The sequence below is a fragment of the Macaca mulatta genome, chromosome 4 (assembly GCF_049350105.2).
Source record: "Macaca mulatta isolate MMU2019108-1 chromosome 4, T2T-MMU8v2.0, whole genome shotgun sequence".
NCBI lineage: Eukaryota > Metazoa > Chordata > Mammalia > Primates > Cercopithecidae > Macaca > Macaca mulatta.
The window spans coordinates 457,478-478,171 of NC_133409.1; positions in this window are offsets into that span (position 1 = coordinate 457,478).

Here is a 20,694-nt window from a genome sequence, read left to right on the forward strand (position 1 = left end):
GGTGCCTGCACCCCCGGCGATGGGGCTCCCAGAAGCCAGGGGGGCGGGCCGGGGGTGGCGGCTGGGAGCCCGATCGCGGGGGGTGCCTGCACCCCCGGCGATGGGGCTCCCAGAAGCCAGGGGGGCGGGCCGGGGGTGGCGGCTGGGAGCCCGATCGCGGGGGGTGCCTGCACCCCCGGCGATGGGGCTCCCAGAAGCCAGGGGGGCGGGCCGGGGGTGGCGGCTGGGAGCCCGATCGCGGGGGGTGCCTGCACCCCCGGCGATGGGGCTCCCAGAAGCCAGGGGGGCGGGCCGGGGGTGGCGGCTGGGAGCCCGATCGCGGGGGGTGCCTGCACCCCCGGCGATGGGGCTCCCAGAAGCCAGGGGGGCGGGCCGGGGGTGGCGGCTGGGAGCCCGATCGCGGGGGGTGCCTGCACCCCCGGCGATGGGGCTCCCAGAAGCCAGGGGGGCGGGCCGGGGGTGGCGGCTGGGAGCCCGATCGCGGGGGGTGCTGACCCCCCGGCGATGGGGCTCCCAGAAGCCAGGGGGGCCGTCCGGGTGTGGCTCCTGGCAACCTGATCTGGATATTTGGAAGAGTATCACAAGGGGTTGTCCAGTGTCTGTGATACTGAGATTAATATCTGTCTCTCGGCCTTGGAATATTGAGAAGGATGAAACAGGGTGAATGTCCACCCTGTGCCACATTGGGAGTAATATCAGCCTGTCCCCTCCATGGATATTAGGAACAATATCCCAGACTGGGTGTACGCCTCCTGCTGTACAGAGTGCAATATCATCCTCTCCCTCCCAGGATAGTAATTACAATATCACTGGGCGGGAGCACACAGCCTGTGAATTATTATCATCCTCTCCAACTCCGTATACTAGGAACTATATCTCAGAAAAACTGTCCCCTCAGTGCCATATTCGGACAAATAGCAAAGGCTTCTTTCGGGAATATTAGGAGCAATATTACCGCGTAGCTATCCATCCATTGCTATAATTGGAGTCATGTGATACTCTACCCCCGTTCATATTAGGATCAGTGTCACGTGGTGAGTGTACACCTGCTGCGATATTAAAACTAAAGTCCTGCTTTCCGACCCTGGTTATTAAGAACAGCATCACAAGTAGGTTTACACTTCCTGTGGCATGAGGAATAATAATATGATTATTAATCATCAATGATCGATTTTAATAATTATCAATGATACTAAAAATTCATAAGATACCATTATTAATTATGGATAATGATTTTGAATACATGATTATGCCTGCTTTCAATTACTTATTAATATTAATGTCATCAAATAATATTATTAGTTCCTAATACTAATCATTATTGTATTCCCAGCATCACTGGGTATTGATTTAAGTCACATTAATCGCTAATATCATCATATAATTATTAATAGTGATATTACTAATAATTATGATTACAAATGGTTAACCTTTTAAACCAGTATTCATTTTTACTCTCTTTATTGTGATCATTAATATCAATAATTATTATTAATATTAATATAATTATTAATATTAATGATTAATAGACTTGCTCCTGATGTAAACCCGGGAGAGGACGATGTTAATTTCTATATCACAACGGTGTACACCCCCCGTGACAGAGTTTCCAAGTTCTGCTTGGGAGAGGAGGATATGACAATCAGTTTCACTGGAAGTAGAAACAACGGTGGGATACTGTTCTGAATATTCAGGGAGGAAGAGGCTGATGTGACTCCTAATACAGAGGGGGTTACTCCCTCTGAGGGTGTGCACACTGGGGGTGTACAATCGTCTGAGAAGGAGTTGAAAATTTTCCGATGGGGAGATGATATTACTCAGAATATGAGAAAGAGGCAGGGGGTCCACAAGGCTCCCAGAAGCCAGGGGGGCGGGCCGGGGGTGGCGGCTGGGAGCCCGTTCGCGGGGGGTGCCTGCACCCCCGGCGATGGGGCTCCCAGAAGCCAGGGGGGCGGGCCGGGGGTGGCGGCTGGGAGCCCGATCGCGGGGGGTGCCTGCACCCCCGGCGATGGGGCTCCCAGAAGCCAGGGGGGCGGGCCGGGGGTGGCGGCTGGGAGCCCGATCGCGGGGGGTGCCTGCACCCCCGGCGATGGGGCTCCCAGAAGCCAGGGGGGCGGGCCGGGGGTGGCGGCTGGGAGCCCGATCGCGGGGGGTGCCTGCACCCCCGGCGATGGGGCTCCCAGAAGCCAGGGGGGCGGGCCGGGGGTGGCGGCTGGGAGCCCGATCGCGGGGGGTGCCTGCACCCCCGGCGATGGGGCTCCCAGAAGCCAGGGGGGCGGGCCGGGGGTGGCGGCTGGGAGCCCGATCGCGGGGGGTGCCTGCACCCCCGGCGATGGGGCTCCCAGAAGCCAGGGGGGCGGGCCGGGGGTGGCGGCTGGGAGCCCGATCGCGGGGGGTGCCTGCACCCCCGGCGATGGGGCTCCCAGAAGCCAGGGGGGCGGGCCGGGGGTGGCGGCTGGGAGCCCGATCGCGGGGGGTGCCTGCACCCCCGGCGATGGGGCTCCCAGAAGCCAGGGGGGCGGGCCGGGGGTGGCGGCTGGGAGCCCGATCGCGGGGGGTGCCTGCACCCCCGGCGATGGGGCTCCCAGAAGCCAGGGGGGCGGGCCGGGGGTGGCGGCTGGGAGCCCGATCGCGGGGGGTGCCTGCACCCCCGGCGATGGGGCTCCCAGAAGCCAGGGGGGCGGGCCGGGGGTGGCGGCTGGGAGCCCGATCGCGGGGGGTGCCTGACCCCCCGGCGATGGGGCTCCCAGAAGCCAGGGGGGCCGTCCGGGTGTGGCTCCTGGCAACCTGATCTGGATATTTGGAAGAGTATCACAAGGGGTTGTCCAGTGTCTGTGATACTGAGATTAATATCTGTCTCTCGGCCTTGGAATATTGAGAAGGATGAAACAGGGTGAATGTCCACCCTGTGCCACATTGGGAGTAATATCAGCCTGTCCCCTCCATGGATATTAGGAACAATATCCCAGACTGGGTGTACGCCTCCTGCTGTACAGAGTGCAATATCATCCTCTCCCTCCCAGGATAGTAATTACAATATCACTGGGCGGGAGCACACAGCCTGTGAATTATTATCATCCTCTCCAACTCCGTATACTAGGAACTATATCTCAGAAAAACTGTCCCCTCAGTGCCATATTCGGACAAATAGCAAAGGCTTCTTTCGGGAATATTAGGAGCAATATTACCGCGTAGCTATCCATCCATTGCTATAATTGGAGTCATGTGATACTCTACCCCCGTTCATATTAGGATCAGTGTCACGTGGTGAGTGTACACCTGCTGCGATATTAAAACTAAAGTCCTGCTTTCCGACCCTGGTTATTAAGAACAGCATCACAAGTAGGTTTACACTTCCTGTGGCATGAGGAATAATAATATGATTATTAATCATCAATGATCGATTTTAATAATTATCAATGATACTAAAAATTCATAAGATACCATTATTAATTATGGATAATGATTTTGAATACATGATTATGCCTGCTTTCAATTAATTATTAATATTAATGTCATCAAATAATATTATTAGTTCCTAATACTAATCATTATTGTATTCCCAGCATCACTGGGTATTGATTTAAGTCACATTAATCGCTAATATCATCATATAATTATTAATAGTGATATTACTAATAATTATGATTACAAATGGTTAACCTTTTAAACCAGTATTCATTTTTACTCTCTTTATTGTGATCATTAATATCAATAATTATTATTAATATTAATATAATTATTAATATTAATGATTAATAGACTTGCTCCTGATGTAAACCCGGGAGAGGACGATGTTAATTTCTATATCACAACGGTGTACACCCCCCGTGACAGAGTTTCCAAGTTCTGCTTGGGAGAGGAGGATATGACAATCAGTTTCACTGGAAGTAGAAACAACGGTGGGATACTGTTCTGAATATTCAGGGAGGAAGAGGCTGATGTGACTCCTAATACAGAGGGGGTTACTCCCTCTGAGGGTGTGCACACTGGGGGTGTACAATCGTCTGAGAAGGAGTTGAAAATTTTCCGATGGGGAGATGATATTACTCAGAATATGAGAAAGAGGCAGGGGGTCCACAAGGCTCCCAGAAGCCAGGGGGGCGGGCCGGGGGTGGCGGCTGGGAGCCCGATCGCGGGGGGTGCCTGACCCCCCGGCGATGGGGCTCCCAGAAGCCAGGGGGGCGGGCCGGGGGTGGCGGCTGGGAGCCCGATCGCGGGGGGTGCCTGCACCCCCGGCGATGGGGCTCCCAGAAGCCAGGGGGGCGGGCCGGGGGTGGCGGCTGGGAGCCCGATCGCGGGGGGTGCCTGCACCCCCGGCGATGGGGCTCCCAGAAGCCAGGGGGGCGGGCCGGGGGTGGCGGCTGGGAGCCCGATCGCGGGGGGTGCCTGCACCCCCGGCGATGGGGCTCCCAGAAGCCAGGGGGGCGGGCCGGGGGTGGCGGCTGGGAGCCCGATCGCGGGGGGTGCCTGACCCCCCGGCGATGGGGCTCCCAGAAGCCAGGGGGGCCGTCCGGGTGTGGCTCCTGGCAACCTGATCTGGATATTTGGAAGAGTATCACAAGGGGTTGTCCAGTGTCTGTGATACTGAGATTAATATCTGTCTCTCGGCCTTGGAATATTGAGAAGGATGAAACAGGGTGAATGTCCACCCTGTGCCACATTGGGAGTAATATCAGCCTGTCCCCTCCATGGATATTAGGAACAATATCCCAGACTGGGTGTACGCCTCCTGCTGTACAGAGTGCAATATCATCCTCTCCCTCCCAGGATAGTAATTACAATATCACTGGGCGGGAGCACACAGCCTGTGAATTATTATCATCCTCTCCAACTCCGTATACTAGGAACTATATCTCAGAAAAACTGTCCCCTCAGTGCCATATTCGGACAAATAGCAAAGGCTTCTTTCGGGAATATTAGGAGCAATATTACCGCGTAGCTATCCATCCATTGCTATAATTGGAGTCATGTGATACTCTACCCCCGTTCATATTAGGATCAGTGTCACGTGGTGAGTGTACACCTGCTGCGATATTAAAACTAAAGTCCTGCTTTCCGACCCTGGTTATTAAGAACAGCATCACAAGTAGGTTTACACTTCCTGTGGCATGAGGAATAATAATATGATTATTAATCATCAATGATCGATTTTAATAATTATCAATGATACTAAAAATTCATAAGATACCATTATTAATTATGGATAATGATTTTGAATACATGATTATGCCTGCTTTCAATTAATTATTAATATTAATGTCATCAAATAATATTATTAGTTCCTAATACTAATCATTATTGTATTCCCAGCATCACTGGGTATTGATTTAAGTCACATTAATCGCTAATATCATCATATAATTATTAATAGTGATATTACTAATAATTATGATTACAAATGGTTAACCTTTTAAACCAGTATTCATTTTTACTCTCTTTATTGTGATCATTAATATCAATAATTATTATTAATATTAATATAATTATTAATATTAATGATTAATAGACTTGCTCCTGATGTAAACCCGGGAGAGGACGATGTTAATTTCTATATCACAACGGTGTACACCCCCCGTGACAGAGTTTCCAAGTTCTGCTTGGGAGAGGAGGATATGACAATCAGTTTCACTGGAAGTAGAAACAACGGTGGGATACTGTTCTGAATATTCAGGGAGGAAGAGGCTGATGTGACTCCTAATACAGAGGGGGTTACTCCCTCTGAGGGTGTGCACACTGGGGGTGTACAATCGTCTGAGAAGGAGTTGAAAATTTTCCGATGGGGAGATGATATTACTCAGAATATGAGAAAGAGGCAGGGGGTCCACAAGGCTCCCAGAAGCCAGGGGGGCGGGCCGGGGGTGGCGGCTGGGAGCCCGATCGCGGGGGGTGCCTGCACCCCCGGCGATGGGGCTCCCAGAAGCCAGGGGGGCGGGCCGGGGGTGGCGGCTGGGAGCCCGATCGCGGGGGGTGCCTGCACCCCCGGCGATGGGGCTCCCAGAAGCCAGGGGGGCGGGCCGGGGGTGGCGGCTGGGAGCCCGTTCGGGGGGCGTGCCTGCACCCCCGGCGATGGGGCTCCCAGAAGCCAGGGGGGCGGGCCGGGGGTGGCGGCTGGGAGCCCGTTCGGGGGGCGTGCCTGCACCCCCGGCGATGGGGCTCCCAGAAGCCAGGGGGGCGGGCCGGGGGTGGCGGCTGGGAGCCCGATCGCGGGGGGTGCCTGCACCCCCGGCGATGGGGCTCCCAGAAGCCAGGGGGGCGGGCCGGGGGTGGCGGCTGGGAGCCCGATCGCGTGGGGTGCCTGACCCCCCGGCGATGGGGCTCCCAGAAGCCAGGGGGGCGGGCCGGGGGTGGCGGCTGGGAGCCCGATCGCGGGGGGTGCCTGACCCCCCGGCGATGGGGCTCCCAGAAGCCAGGGGGGCGGGCCGGGGTGGCGGCTGGGAGCCCGATCGTGGGGGGTGCCTGACCCCCCGCGATGGGGCTCCCAGAAGCCAGGGGGGCCGTCCGGGTGTGGCTCCTGGCAACCTGATCTGGATATTTGGAAGAGTATCACAAGGGGTTGTCCAGTGTCTGTGATACTGAGATTAATATCTGTCTCTCGGCCTTGGAATATTGAGAAGGATGAAACAGGGTGAATGTCCACCCTGTGCCACATTGGGAGTAATATCAGCCTGTCCCCTCCATGGATATTAGGAACAATATCCCAGACTGGGTGTACGCCTCCTGCTGTACAGAGTGCAATATCATCCTCTCCCTCCCAGGATAGTAATTACAATATCACTGGGCGGGAGCACACAGCCTGTGAATTATTATCATCCTCTCCAACTCCGTATACTAGGAACTATATCTCAGAAAAACTGTCCCCTCAGTGCCATATTCGGACAAATAGCAAAGGCTTCTTTCGGGAATATTAGGAGCAATATTACCGCGTAGCTATCCATCCATTGCTATAATTGGAGTCATGTGATACTCTACCCCCGTTCATATTAGGATCAGTGTCACGTGGTGAGTGTACACCTGCTGCGATATTAAAACTAAAGTCCTGCTTTCCGACCCTGGTTATTAAGAACAGCATCACAAGTAGGTTTACACTTCCTGTGGCATGAGGAATAATAATATGATTATTAATCATCAATGATCGATTTTAATAATTATCAATGATACTAAAAATTCATAAGATACCATTATTAATTATGGATAATGATTTTGAATACATGATTATGCCTGCTTTCAATTAATTATTAATATTAATGTCATCAAATAATATTATTAGTTCCTAATACTAATCATTATTGTATTCCCAGCATCACTGGGTATTGATTTAAGTCACATTAATCGCTAATATCATCATATAATTATTAATAGTGATATTACTAATAATTATGATTACAAATGGTTAACCTTTTAAACCAGTATTCATTTTTACTCTCTTTATTGTGATCATTAATATCAATAATTATTATTAATATTAATATAATTATTAATATTAATGATTAATAGACTTGCTCCTGAGGTAAACCCGGGAGAGGACGATGTTAATTTCTATATCACAACGGTGTACACCCCCCGTGACAGAGTTTCCAAGTTCTGCTTGGGAGAGGAGGATATGACAATCAGTTTCACTGGAAGTAGAAACAACGGTGGGATACTGTTCTGAATATTCAGGGAGGAAGAGGCTGATGTGACTCCTAATACAGAGGGGGTTACTCCCTCTGAGGGTGTGCACACTGGGGGTGTACAATCGTCTGAGAAGGAGTTGAAAATTTTCCGATGGGGAGATGATATTACTCAGAATATGAGAAAGAGGCAGGGGGTCCACAAGGCTCCCAGAAGCCAGGGGGGCGGGCCGGGGGTGGCGGCTGGGAGCCCGATCGCGGGGGGTGCCGGCACCCCCGGCGATGGGGCTCCCAGAAGCCAGGGGGGCGGGCCGGGGGTGGCGGCTGGGAGCCCCATCGCGGGGGGTGCCGGCACCCCCGGCGATGGGGCTCCCAGAAGCCAGGGGGGCGGGCCGGGGGTGGCGGCTGGGAGCCCGATCGCGGGGGGTGCCGGCACCCCCGGCGATGGGGCTCCCAGAAGCCAGGGGGGCGGGCCGGGGGTGGCGGCTGGGAGCCCGATCGCGGGGGGTGCCGGCACCCCCGGCGATGGGGCTCCCAGAAGCCAGGGGGGCGGGCCGGGGGTGGCGGCTGGGAGCCCGATCGCGGGGGGTGCCGGCACCCCCGGCGATGGGGCTCCCAGAAGCCAGGGGGGCGGGCCGGGGGTGGCGGCTGGGAGCCCGATCGCGGGGGGTGCCGGCACCCCCGGCGATGGGGCTCCCAGAAGCCAGGGGGGCGGGCCGGGGGTGGCGGCTGGGAGCCCGATCGCGGGGGGTGCCGGCACCCCCGGCGATGGGGCTCCCAGAAGCCAGGGGGGCGGGCCGGGGGTGGCGGCTGGGAGCCCGATCGCGGGGGGTGCCGGCACCCCCGGCGATGGGGCTCCCAGAAGCCAGGGGGGCGGGCCGGGGGTGGCGGCTGGGAGCCCGATCGCGGGGGGTGCCGGCACCCCCGGCGATGGGGCTCCCAGAAGCCAGGGGGGCGGGCCGGGGGTGGCGGCTGGGAGCCCGATCGCGGGGGGTGCCGGCACCCCCGGCGATGGGGCTCCCAGAAGCCAGGGGGGCGGGCCGGGGGTGGCGGCTGGGAGCCCGATCGCGGGGGGTGCCGGCACCCCCGGCGATGGGGCTCCCAGAAGCCAGGGGGGCGGGCCGGGGGTGGCGGCTGGGAGCCCGATCGCGGGGGGTGCCGGCACCCCCGGCGATGGGGCTCCCAGAAGCCAGGGGGGCGGGCCGGGGGTGGCGGCTGGGAGCCCGATCGCGGGGGGTGCCGGCACCCCCGGCGATGGGGCTCCCAGAAGCCAGGGGGGCGGGCCGGGGGTGGCGGCTGGGAGCCCGATCGCGGGGGGTGCCGGCACCCCCGGCGATGGGGCTCCCAGAAGCCAGGGGGGCGGGCCGGGGGTGGCGGCTGGGAGCCCGATCGCGGGGGGTGCCGGCACCCCCGGCGATGGGGCTCCCAGAAGCCAGGGGGGCGGGCCGGGGGTGGCGGCTGGGAGCCCGATCGCGGGGGGTGCCGGCACCCCCGGCGATGGGGCTCCCAGAAGCCAGGGGGGCGGGCCGGGGGTGGCGGCTGGGAGCCCGATCGCGGGGGGTGCCGGCACCCCCGGCGATGGGGCTCCCAGAAGCCAGGGGGGCGGGCCGGGGGTGGCGGCTGGGAGCCCGATCGCGGGGGGTGCCGGCACCCCCGGCGATGGGGCTCCCAGAAGCCAGGGGGGCGGGCCGGGGGTGGCGGCTGGGAGCCCGATCGCGGGGGGTGCCGGCACCCCCGGCGATGGGGCTCCCAGAAGCCAGGGGGGCGGGCCGGGGGTGGCGGCTGGGAGCCCGATCGCGGGGGGTGCCGGCACCCCCGGCGATGGGGCTCCCAGAAGCCAGGGGGGCGGGCCGGGGGTGGCGGCTGGGAGCCCGATCGCGGGGGGTGCCTGACCCCCCGGCGATGGGGCTCCCAGAAGCCAGGGGGGCGGGCCGGGGTGGCGGCTGGGAGCCCGATCGTGGGGGGTGCCTGACCCCCCGCGATGGGGCTCCCAGAAGCCAGGGGGGCCGTCCGGGTGTGGCTCCTGGCAACCTGATCTGGATATTTGGAAGAGTATCACAAGGGGTTGTCCAGTGTCTGTGATACTGAGATTAATATCTGTCTCTCGGCCTTGGAATATTGAGAAGGATGAAACAGGGTGAATGTCCACCCTGTGCCACATTGGGAGTAATATCAGCCTGTCCCCTCCATGGATATTAGGAACAATATCCCAGACTGGGTGTACGCCTCCTGCTGTACAGAGTGCAATATCATCCTCTCCCTCCCAGGATAGTAATTACAATATCACTGGGCGGGAGCACACAGCCTGTGAATTATTATCATCCTCTCCAACTCCGTATACTAGGAACTATATCTCAGAAAAACTGTCCCCTCAGTGCCATATTCGGACAAATAGCAAAGGCTTCTTTCGGGAATATTAGGAGCAATATTACCGCGTAGCTATCCATCCATTGCTATAATTGGAGTCATGTGATACTCTACCCCCGTTCATATTAGGATCAGTGTCACGTGGTGAGTGTACACCTGCTGCGATATTAAAACTAAAGTCCTGCTTTCCGACCCTGGTTATTAAGAACAGCATCACAAGTAGGTTTACACTTCCTGTGGCATGAGGAATAATAATATGATTATTAATCATCAATGATCGATTTTAATAATTATCAATGATACTAAAAATTCATAAGATACCATTATTAATTATGGATAATGATTTTGAATACATGATTATGCCTGCTTTCAATTACTTATTAATATTAATGTCATCAAATAATATTATTAGTTCCTAATACTAATCATTATTGTATTCCCAGCATCACTGGGTATTGATTTAAGTCACATTAATCGCTAATATCATCATATAATTATTAATAGTGATATTACTAATAATTATGATTACAAATGGTTAACCTTTTAAACCAGTATTCATTTTTACTCTCTTTATTGTGATCATTAATATCAATAATTATTATTAATATTAATATAATTATTAATATTAATGATTAATAGACTTGCTCCTGATGTAAACCCGGGAGAGGACGATGTTAATTTCTATATCACAACGGTGTACACCCCCCGTGACAGAGTTTCCAAGTTCTGCTTGGGAGAGGAGGATATGACAATCAGTTTCACTGGAAGTAGAAACAACGGTGGGATACTGTTCTGAATATTCAGGGAGGAAGAGGCTGATGTGACTCCTAATACAGAGGGGGTTACTCCCTCTGAGGGTGTGCACACTGGGGGTGTACAATCGTCTGAGAAGGAGTTGAAAATTTTCCGATGGGGAGATGATATTACTCAGAATATGAGAAAGAGGCAGGGGGTCCACAAGGCTCCCAGAAGCCAGGGGGGCGGGCCGGGGGTGGCGGCTGGGAGCCCGATCGCGGGGGGTGCCTGCACCCCCGGCGATGGGGCTCCCAGAAGCCAGGGGGGCGGGCCGGGGGTGGCGGCTGGGAGCCCGATCGCGGGGGGTGCCTGCACCCCCGGCGATGGGGCTCCCAGAAGCCAGGGGGGCGGGCCGGGGGTGGCGGCTGGGAGCCCGATCGCGGGGGGTGCCTGCACCCCCGGCGATGGGGCTCCCAGAAGCCAGGGGGGCGGGCCGGGGGTGGCGGCTGGGAGCCCGATCGCGGGGGGTGCCTGCACCCCCGGCGATGGGGCTCCCAGAAGCCAGGGGGGCGGGCCGGGGGTGGCGGCTGGGAGCCCGATCGCGGGGGGTGCCTGCACCCCCGGCGATGGGGCTCCCAGAAGCCAGGGGGGCGGGCCGGGGGTGGCGGCTGGGAGCCCGATCGCGGGGGGTGCCTGCACCCCCGGCGATGGGGCTCCCAGAAGCCAGGGGGGCGGGCCGGGGGTGGCGGCTGGGAGCCCGATCGCGGGGGGTGCCTGCACCCCCGGCGATGGGGCTCCCAGAAGCCAGGTGGGCGGGCCGGGGGTGGCGGCTGGGAGCCCGTTCGGGGGGCGTGCCTGCACCCCCGGCGATGGGGCTCCCAGAAGCCAGGGGGGCGGGCCGGGGGTGGCGGCTGGGAGCCCGATCGCGGGGGGTGCCTGCACCCCCGGCGATGGGGCTCCCAGAAGCCAGGGGGGCGGGCCGGGCGATGGGGCTCCCAGAAGCCAGGGGGGCGGGCCGGGGGTGGCGGCTGGGAGCCCGATCGCGGGGGGTGCCTGCACCCCCGGCGATGGGGCTCCCAGAAGCCAGGGGGGCGGGCCGGGGGTGGCGGCTGGGAGCCCGATCGCGGGGGGTGCCTGCACCCCCGGCGATTGGGCTCCCAGAAGCCAGGGGGGCGGGCCGGGGGTGGCGGCTGGGAGCCCGTTCGTGGGGCGTGCCTGCACCCCCGGCGATGGGGCTCCCAGATGCCAGGGGGGCGGGCCGGGGGTGGCGGCTGGGAGCCCGTTCGGGGGGCGTGCCTGCACCCCCGGCGATGGGGCTCCCAGAAGCCAGGGGGGCGGCCCGGGGGTGGCGGCTGGGAGCCCGATCGCGGGGGGTGCCTGCACCCCCGGCGATGGGGCTCCCAGAAGCCAGGGGGGCGGGCCGGGGGTGGCGGCTGGGAGCCCGATCGTGGGGCGTGCCTGCACCCCCGGCGATGGGGCTCCCAGAAGCCAGGGGGGCGGGCCGGGGGTGGCGGCTGGGAGCCCGATCGCGTGGGGTGCCTGACCCCCCGGCGATGGGGCTCCCAGAAGCCAGGGGGGCGGGCCGGGGGTGGCGGCTGGGAGCCCGATCGCGTGGGGTGCCTGACCCCCCGGCGATGGGGCTCCCAGAAGCCAGGGGGGCGGGCCGGGGTGGCGGCTGGGAGCCCGATCGTGGGGGGTGCCTGACCCCCCGCGATGGGGCTCCCAGAAGCCAGTGGGGCCGTCCGGGTGTGGCTCCTGGCAACCTGATCTGGATATTTGGAAGAGTATCACAAGGGGTTGTCCAGTGTCTGTGATACTGAGATTAATATCTGTCTCTCGGCCTTGGAATATTGAGAAGGATGAAACAGGGTGAATGTCCACCCTGTGCCACATTGGGAGTAATATCAGCCTGTCCCCTCCATGGATATTAGGAACAATATCCCAGACTGGGTGTACGCCTCCTGCTGTACAGAGTGCAATATCATCCTCTCCCTCCCAGGATAGTAATTACAATATCACTGGGCGGGAGCACACAGCCTGTGAATTATTATCATCCTCTCCAACTCCGTATACTAGGAACTATATCTCAGAAAAACTGTCCCCTCAGTGCCATATTCGGACAAATAGCAAAGGCTTCTTTCGGGAATATTAGGAGCAATATTACCGCGTAGCTATCCATCCATTGCTATAATTGGAGTCATGTGATACTCTACCCCCGTTCATATTAGGATCAGTGTCACGTGGTGAGTGTACACCTGCTGCGATATTAAAACTAAAGTCCTGCTTTCCGACCCTGGTTATTAAGAACAGCATCACAAGTAGGTTTACACTTCCTGTGGCATGAGGAATAATAATATGATTATTAATCATCAATGATCGATTTTAATAATTATCAATGATACTAAAAATTCATAAGATTCCATTATTAATTATGGATAATGATTTTGAATACATGATTATGCCTGCTTTCAATTAATTATTAATATTAATGTCATCAAATAATATTATTAGTTCCTAATACTAATCATTATTGTATTCCCAGCATCACTGGGTATTGATTTAAGTCACATTAATCGCTAATATCATCATATAATTATTAATAGTGATATTACTAATAATTATGATTACAAATGGTTAACCTTTTAAACCAGTATTCATTTTTACTCTCTTTATTGTGATCATTAATATCAATAATTATTATTAATATTAATATAATTATTAATATTAATGATTAATAGACTTGCTCCTGAGGTAAACCCGGGAGAGGACGATGTTAATTTCTATATCACAACGGTGTACACCCCCCGTGACAGAGTTTCCAAGTTCTGCTTGGGAGAGGAGGATATGACAATCAGTTTCACTGGAAGTAGAAACAACGGTGGGATACTGTTCTGAATATTCAGGGAGGAAGAGGCTGATGTGACTCCTAATACAGAGGGGGTTACTCCCTCTGAGGGTGTGCACACTGGGGGTGTACAATCGTCTGAGAAGGAGTTGAAAATTTTCCGATGGGGAGATGATATTACTCAGAATATGAGAAAGAGGCAGGGGGTCCACAAGGCTCCCAGAAGCCAGGGGGGCGGGCCGGGGGTGGCGGCTGGGAGCCCGATCGCGGGGGGTGCCTGCACCCCCGGCGATGGGGCTCCCAGAAGCCAGGGGGGCGGGCCGGGGGTGGCGGCTGGGAGCCCGATCGCGGGGGGTGCCTGCACCCCCGGCGATGGGGCTCCCAGAAGCCAGGGGGGCGGGCCGGGGGTGGCGGCTGGGAGCCCGATCGCGGGGGGTGCCTGCACCCCCGGCGATGGGGCTCCCAGAAGCCAGGGGGGCGGGCCGGGGGTGGCGGCTGGGAGCCCGATCGCGGGGGGTGCCTGCACCCCCGGCGATGGGGCTCCCAGAAGCCAGGGGGGCGGGCCGGGGGTGGCGGCTGGGAGCCCGATCGCGGGGGGTGCCTGCACCCCCGGCGATGGGGCTCCCAGAAGCCAGGGGGGCGGGCCGGGGGTGGCGGCTGGGAGCCCGATCGCGGGGGGTGCCTGCACCCCCGGCGATGGGGCTCCCAGAAGCCAGGGGGGCGGGCCGGGGGTGGCGGCTGGGAGCCCGATCGCGGGGGGTGCCTGCACCCCCGGCGATGGGGCTCCCAGAAGCCAGGGGGGCGGGCCGGGGGTGGCGGCTGGGAGCCCGATCGCGGGGGGTGCCTGCACCCCCGGCGATGGGGCTCCCAGAAGCCAGGGGGGCGGGCCGGGGGTGGCGGCTGGGAGCCCGATCGCGGGGGGTGCCTGCACCCCCGGCGATGGGGCTCCCAGAAGCCAGGGGGGCGGGCCGGGGGTGGCGGCTGGGAGCCCGATCGCGGGGGGTGCCTGCACCCCCGGCGATGGGGCTCCCAGAAGCCAGGGGGGCGGGCCGGGGGTGGCGGCTGGGAGCCCGATCGCGGGGGGTGCCTGCACCCCCGGCGATGGGGCTCCCAGAAGCCAGGGGGGCGGGCCGGGGGTGGCGGCTGGGAGCCCGATCGCGGGGGGTGCCTGCACCCCCGGCGATGGGGCTCCCAGAAGCCAGGGGGGCGGGCCGGGGGTGGCGGCTGGGAGCCCGATCGCGGGGGGTGCCTGCACCCCCGGCGATGGGGCTCCCAGAAGCCAGGGGGGCGGGCCGGGGGTGGCGGCTGGGAGCCCGATCGCGGGGGGTGCCTGCACCCCCGGCGATGGGGCTCCCAGAAGCCAGGGGGGCGGGCCGGGGGTGGCGGCTGGGAGCCCGATCGCGGGGGGTGCCTGCACCCCCGGCGATGGGGCTCCCAGAAGCCAGGGGGGCGGGCCGGGGGTGGCGGCTGGGAGCCCGTTCGGGGGGCGTGCCTGCACCCCCGGCGATGGGGCTCCCAGAAGCCAGGGGGGCGGGCCGGGGGTGGCGGCTGGGAGCCCGTTCGGGGGGCGTGCCTGCACCCCCGGCGATGGGGCTCCCAGAAGCCAGGGGGGCGGGCCGGGGGTGGCGGCTGGGAGCCCGATCGCGGGGGGTGCCTGACCCCCCGGCGATGGGGCTCCCAGAAGCCGGGGGGCCGTCCGGGTGTGGCTCCTGGCAACCTGATCTGGATATTTGGAAGAGTATCACAAGGGGTTGTCCAGTGTCTGTGATACTGAGATTAATATCTGTCTCTCGGCCTTGGAATATTGAGAAGGATGAAACAGGGTGAATGTCCACCCTGTGCCACATTGGAAGTAATATCAGCCTGTCCCCTCCATGGATATTAGGAACAATATCCCAGACTGGGTGTACGCCTCCTGCTGTACAGAGTGCAATATCATCCTCTCCCTCCCAGGATAGTAATTACAATATCACTGGGCGGGAGCACACAGCCTGTGAATTATTATCATCCTCTCCAACTCCGTATACTAGGAACTATATCTCAGAAAAACTGTCCCCTCAGTGCCATATTCGGACAAATAGCAAAGGCTTCTTTCGGGAATATTAGGAGCAATATTACCGCGTAGCTATCCATCCATTGCTATAATTGGAGTCATGTGATACTCTACCCCCGTTCATATTAGGATCAGTGTCACGTGGTGAGTGTACACCTGCTGCGATATTAAAACTAAAGTCCTGCTTTCCGACCCTGGTTATTAAGAACAGCATCACAAGTAGGTTTACACTTCCTGTGGCATGAGGAATAATAATATGATTATTAATCATCAATGATCGATTTTAATAATTATCAATGATACTAAAAATTCATAAGATACCATTATTAATTATGGATAATGATTTTGAATACATGATTATGCCTGCTTTCAATTAATTATTAATATTAATGTCATCAAATAATATTATTAGTTCCTAATACTAATCATTATTGTATTCCCAGCATCACTGGGTATTGATTTAAGTCACATTAATCGCTAATATCATCATATAATTATTAATAGTGATATTACTAATAATTATGATTACAAATGGTTAACCTTTTAAACCAGTATTCATTTTTACTCTCTTTATTGTGATCATTAATATCAATAATTATTATTAATATTAATATAATTATTAATATTAATGATTAATAGACTTGCTCCTGATGTAAACCCGGGAGAGGACGATGTTAATTTCTATATCACAACGGTGTACACCCCCCGTGACAGAGTTTCCAAGTTCTGCTTGGGAGAGGAGGATATGACAATCAGTTTCACTGGAAGTAGAAACAACGGTGGGATACTGTTCTGAATATTCAGGGAGGAAGAGGCTGATGTGACTCCTAATACAGAGGGGGTTACTCCCTCTGAGGGTGTGCACACTGGGGGTGTACAATCGTCTGAGAAGGAGTTGAAAATTTTCCGATGGGGAGATGATATTACTCAGAATATGAGAAAGAGGCAGGGGGTCCACAAGGCTCCCAGAAGCCAGGGGGGCGGGCCGGGGGTGGCGGCTGGGAGCCCGATCGCGGGGGGTGCCGGCACCCCCGGCGATGGGGCTCCCAGAAGCCAGGGGGGCGGGCCGGGGGTGGCGGCTGGGAGCCCGATCGCGGGGGGTGCCGGCACCCCCGGCGATGGGGCTCCCAGAAGCCAGGGGGGCGGGCCGGGGGTGGCGGCTGGGAGCCCGATCGCGGGGGGTGCCGGCACCCCCGGCGATGGGGCTCCCAGAAGCCAGGGGGGCGGGCCGGGGGTGGCGGCTGGGAGCCCGATCGCGGGGGGTGCCGGCACCCCCGGCGATGGGGCTCCCAGAAGCCAGGGGGGCGGGCCGGGGGTGGCGGCTGGGAGCCCGATCGCGGGGGGTGCCGGCACCCCCGGCGATGGGGCTCCCAGAAGCCAGGGGGGCGGGCCGGGGGTGGCGGCTGGGAGCCCGATCGCGGGGGGTGCCGGCACCCCCGGCGATGGGGCTCCCAGAAGCCAGGGGGGCGGGCCGGGGGTGGCGGCTGGGAGCCCGATCGCGGGGGGTGCCGGCACCCCCGGCGATGGGGCTCCCAGAAGCCAGGGGGGCGGGCCGGGGGTGGCGGCTGGGAGCCCGATCGCGGGCGGTGCCTGCACCCCCGGCGATGGGGCTCCCAGAAGCCAGGGGGGCGGGCCGGGGGTGGCGGCTGGGAGCCCGATCGCGGGGGGTGCCTGCACCCCCGGCGATGGGGCTCCCAGAAGCCAGGGGGGCGGGCCGGGGGTGGCGGCTGGGAGCCCGATCGCGGGGGGTGCCTGCACCCCCGGCGATGGGGCTCCCAGAAGCCAGGGGGGCGGGCCGGGGGTGGCGGCTGGGAGCCCGATCGCGGGGGGTGCCTGCACCCCCGGCGATGGGGCTCCCAGAAGCCAGGGGGGCGGGCCGGGGGTGGCGGCTGGGAGCCCGATCGCCGGGGGTGCCTGCACCCCCGGCGATGGGGCTCCCAGAAGCCAGGGGGGCGGGCCGGGGGTGGCGGCTGGGAACCCGATCGCGGGGGGTGCCTGCACCCCCGGCGATGGGGCTCCCAGAAGCCAGGGGGGCGGGCCGGGGGTGGCGGCTGGGAGCCCGATCGCGGGGGGTGCCTGCACCCCCGGCGATGGGGCTCCCAGAAGCCAGGGGGGCGGGCCGGGGGTGGCGGCTGGGAGCCCGATCGCGGGGGGTGCCTGCACCCCCGGCGATGGGGCTCCCAGAAGCCAGGGGGGCGGGCCGGGGGTGGCGGCTGGGAGCCCGATCGCGGGGGGTGCCTGACCCCCCGGCGATGGGGCTCCCAGAAGCCGGGGGGCCGTCCGGGTGTGGCTCCTGGCAACCTGATCTGGATATTTGGAAGAGTATCACAAGGGGTTGTCCAGTGTCTGTGATACTGAGATTAATATCTGTCTCTCGGCCTTGGAATATTGAGAAGGATGAAACAGGGTGAATGTCCACCCTGTGCCACATTGGGAGTAATATCAGCCTGTCCCCTCCATGGATATTAGGAACAATATCCCAGACTGGGTGTACGCCTCCTGCTGTACAGAGTGCAATATCATCCTCTCCCTCCCAGGATAGTAATTACAATATCACTGGGCGGGAGCACACAGCCTGTGAATTATTATCATCCTCTCCAACTCCGTATACTAGGAACTATATCTCAGAAAAACTGTCCCCTCAGTGCCATATTCGGACAAATAGCAAAGGCTTCTTTCGGGAATATTAGGAGCAATATTACCGCGTAGCTATCCATCCATTGCTATAATTGGAGTCATGTGATACTCTACCCCCGTTCATATTAGGATCAGTGTCACGTGGTGAGTGTACACCTGCTGCGATATTAAAACTAAAGTCCTGCTTTCCGACCCTGGTTATTAAGAACAGCATCACAAGTAGGTTTACACTTCCTGTGGCATGAGGAATAATAATATGATTATTAATCATCAATGATCGATTTTAATAATTATCAATGATACTAAAAATTCATAAGATACCATTATTAATTATGGATAATGATTTTGAATACATGATTATGCCTGCTTTCAATTAATTATTAATATTAATGTCATCAAATAATATTATTAGTTCCTAATACTAATCATTATTGTATTCCCAGCATCACTGGGTATTGATTTAAGTCACATTAATCGCTAATATCATCATATAATTATTAATAGTGATATTACTAATAATTATGATTACAAATGGTTAACCTTTTAAACCAGTATTCATTTTTACTCTCTTTATTGTGATCATTAATATCAATAATTATTATTAATATTAATATAATTATTAATATTAATGATTAATAGACTTGCTCCTGATGTAAACCCGGGAGAGGACGATGTTAATTTCTATATCACAACGGTGTACACCCCCCGTGACAGAGTTTCCAAGTTCTGCTTGGGAGAGGAGGATATGACAATCAGTTTCACTGGAAGTAGAAACAACGGTGGGATACTGTTCTGAATATTCAGGGAGGAAGAGGCTGATGTGACTCCTAATACAGAGGGGGTTACTCCCTCTGAGGGTGTGCACACTGGGGGTGTACAATCGTCTGAGAAGGAGTTGAAAATTTTCCGATGGGGAGATGATATTACTCAGAATATGAGAAAGAGGCAGGGGGTCCACAAGGCTCCCAGAAGCCAGGGGGGCGGGCCGGGGGTGGCGGCTGGGAGCCCGATCGCGGGGGGTGCCGGCACCCCCGGCGATGGGGCTCCCAGAAGCCAGGGGGGCGGGCCGGGGGTGGCGGCTGGGAGCCCGATCGCGGGGGGTGCCGGCACCCCCGGCGATGGGGCTCCCAGAAGCCAGGGGGGCGGGCCGGGGGTGGCGGCTGGGAGCCCGATCGCGGGGGGTGCCGGCACCCCCGGCGATGGGGCTCCCAGAAGCCAGGGGGGCGGGCCGGGGGTGGCGGCTGGGAGCCCGATCGCGGGGGGTGCCGGCACCCCCGGCGATGGGGCTCCCAGAAGCCAGGGGGGCGGGCCGGGGGTGGCGGCTGGGAGCCCGATCGCGGGGGGTGCCGGCACCCCCGGCGATGGGGCTCCCAGAAGCCAGGGGGGCGGGCCGGGGGTGGCGGCTGGGAGCCCGATCGCGGGGGGTGCCGGCACCCCCGGCGATGGGGCTCCCAGAAGCCAGGGGGGCGGGCCGGGGGTGGCGGCTGGGAGCCCGATCGCGGGGGGTGCCGGCACCCCCGGCGATGGGGCTCCCAGAAGCCAGGGGGGCGGGCCGGGGGTGGCGGCTGGGAGCCCGATCGCGGGGGGTGCCGGCACCCCCGGCGATGGGGCTCCCAGAAGCCAGGGGGGCGGGCCGGGGGTGGCGGCTGGGAGCCCGATCGCGGGGGGTGCCGGCACCCCCGGCGATGGGGCTCCCAGAAGCCAGGGGGGCGGGCCGGGGGTGGCGGCTGGGAGCCCGATCGCGGGGGGTGCCGGCACCCCCGGCGATGGGGCTCCCAGAAGCCAGGGGGGCGGGCCGGGGGTGGCGGCTGGGAGCCCGATCGCGGGGGGTGCCGGCACCCCCGGCGATGGGGCTCCCAGAAGCCAGGGGGGCGGGCCGGGGGTGGCGGCTGGGAGCCCGATCGTGGGGGGTGCCGGCACCCCCGGCGATGGGGCTCCCAGAAGCCAGGGGGGCGGGCCGGGGGTGGCGGCTGGGAGCCCGATCGCGGGGGGTGCCTGACCCCCCGGCGATGGGGCTCCCAGAAGCCGGGGGGCCGTCCGGGTGTGGCTCCTGGCAACCTGATCTGGATATTTGGAAGAGTATCACAAGGGGTTGTCCAGTGTCTGTGATACTGAGATTAATATCTGTCTCTCGGCCTTGGAATATTGAGAAGGATGAAACAGGGTGAATGTCCACCCTGTGCCACATTGGGAGTAATATCAGCCTGTCCCCTCCATGGATATTAGGAACAATATCCCAGACTGGGTGTACGCCTCCTGCTGTACAGAGTGCAATATCATCCTCTCCCTCCCAGGATAGTAATTACAATATCACTGGGCGGGAGCACACAGCCTGTGAATTATTATCATCCTCTCCAACTCCGTATACTAGGAACTATATCTCAGAAAAACTGTCCCCTCAGTGCCATATTCGGACAAATAGCAAAGGCTTCTTTCGGGAATAT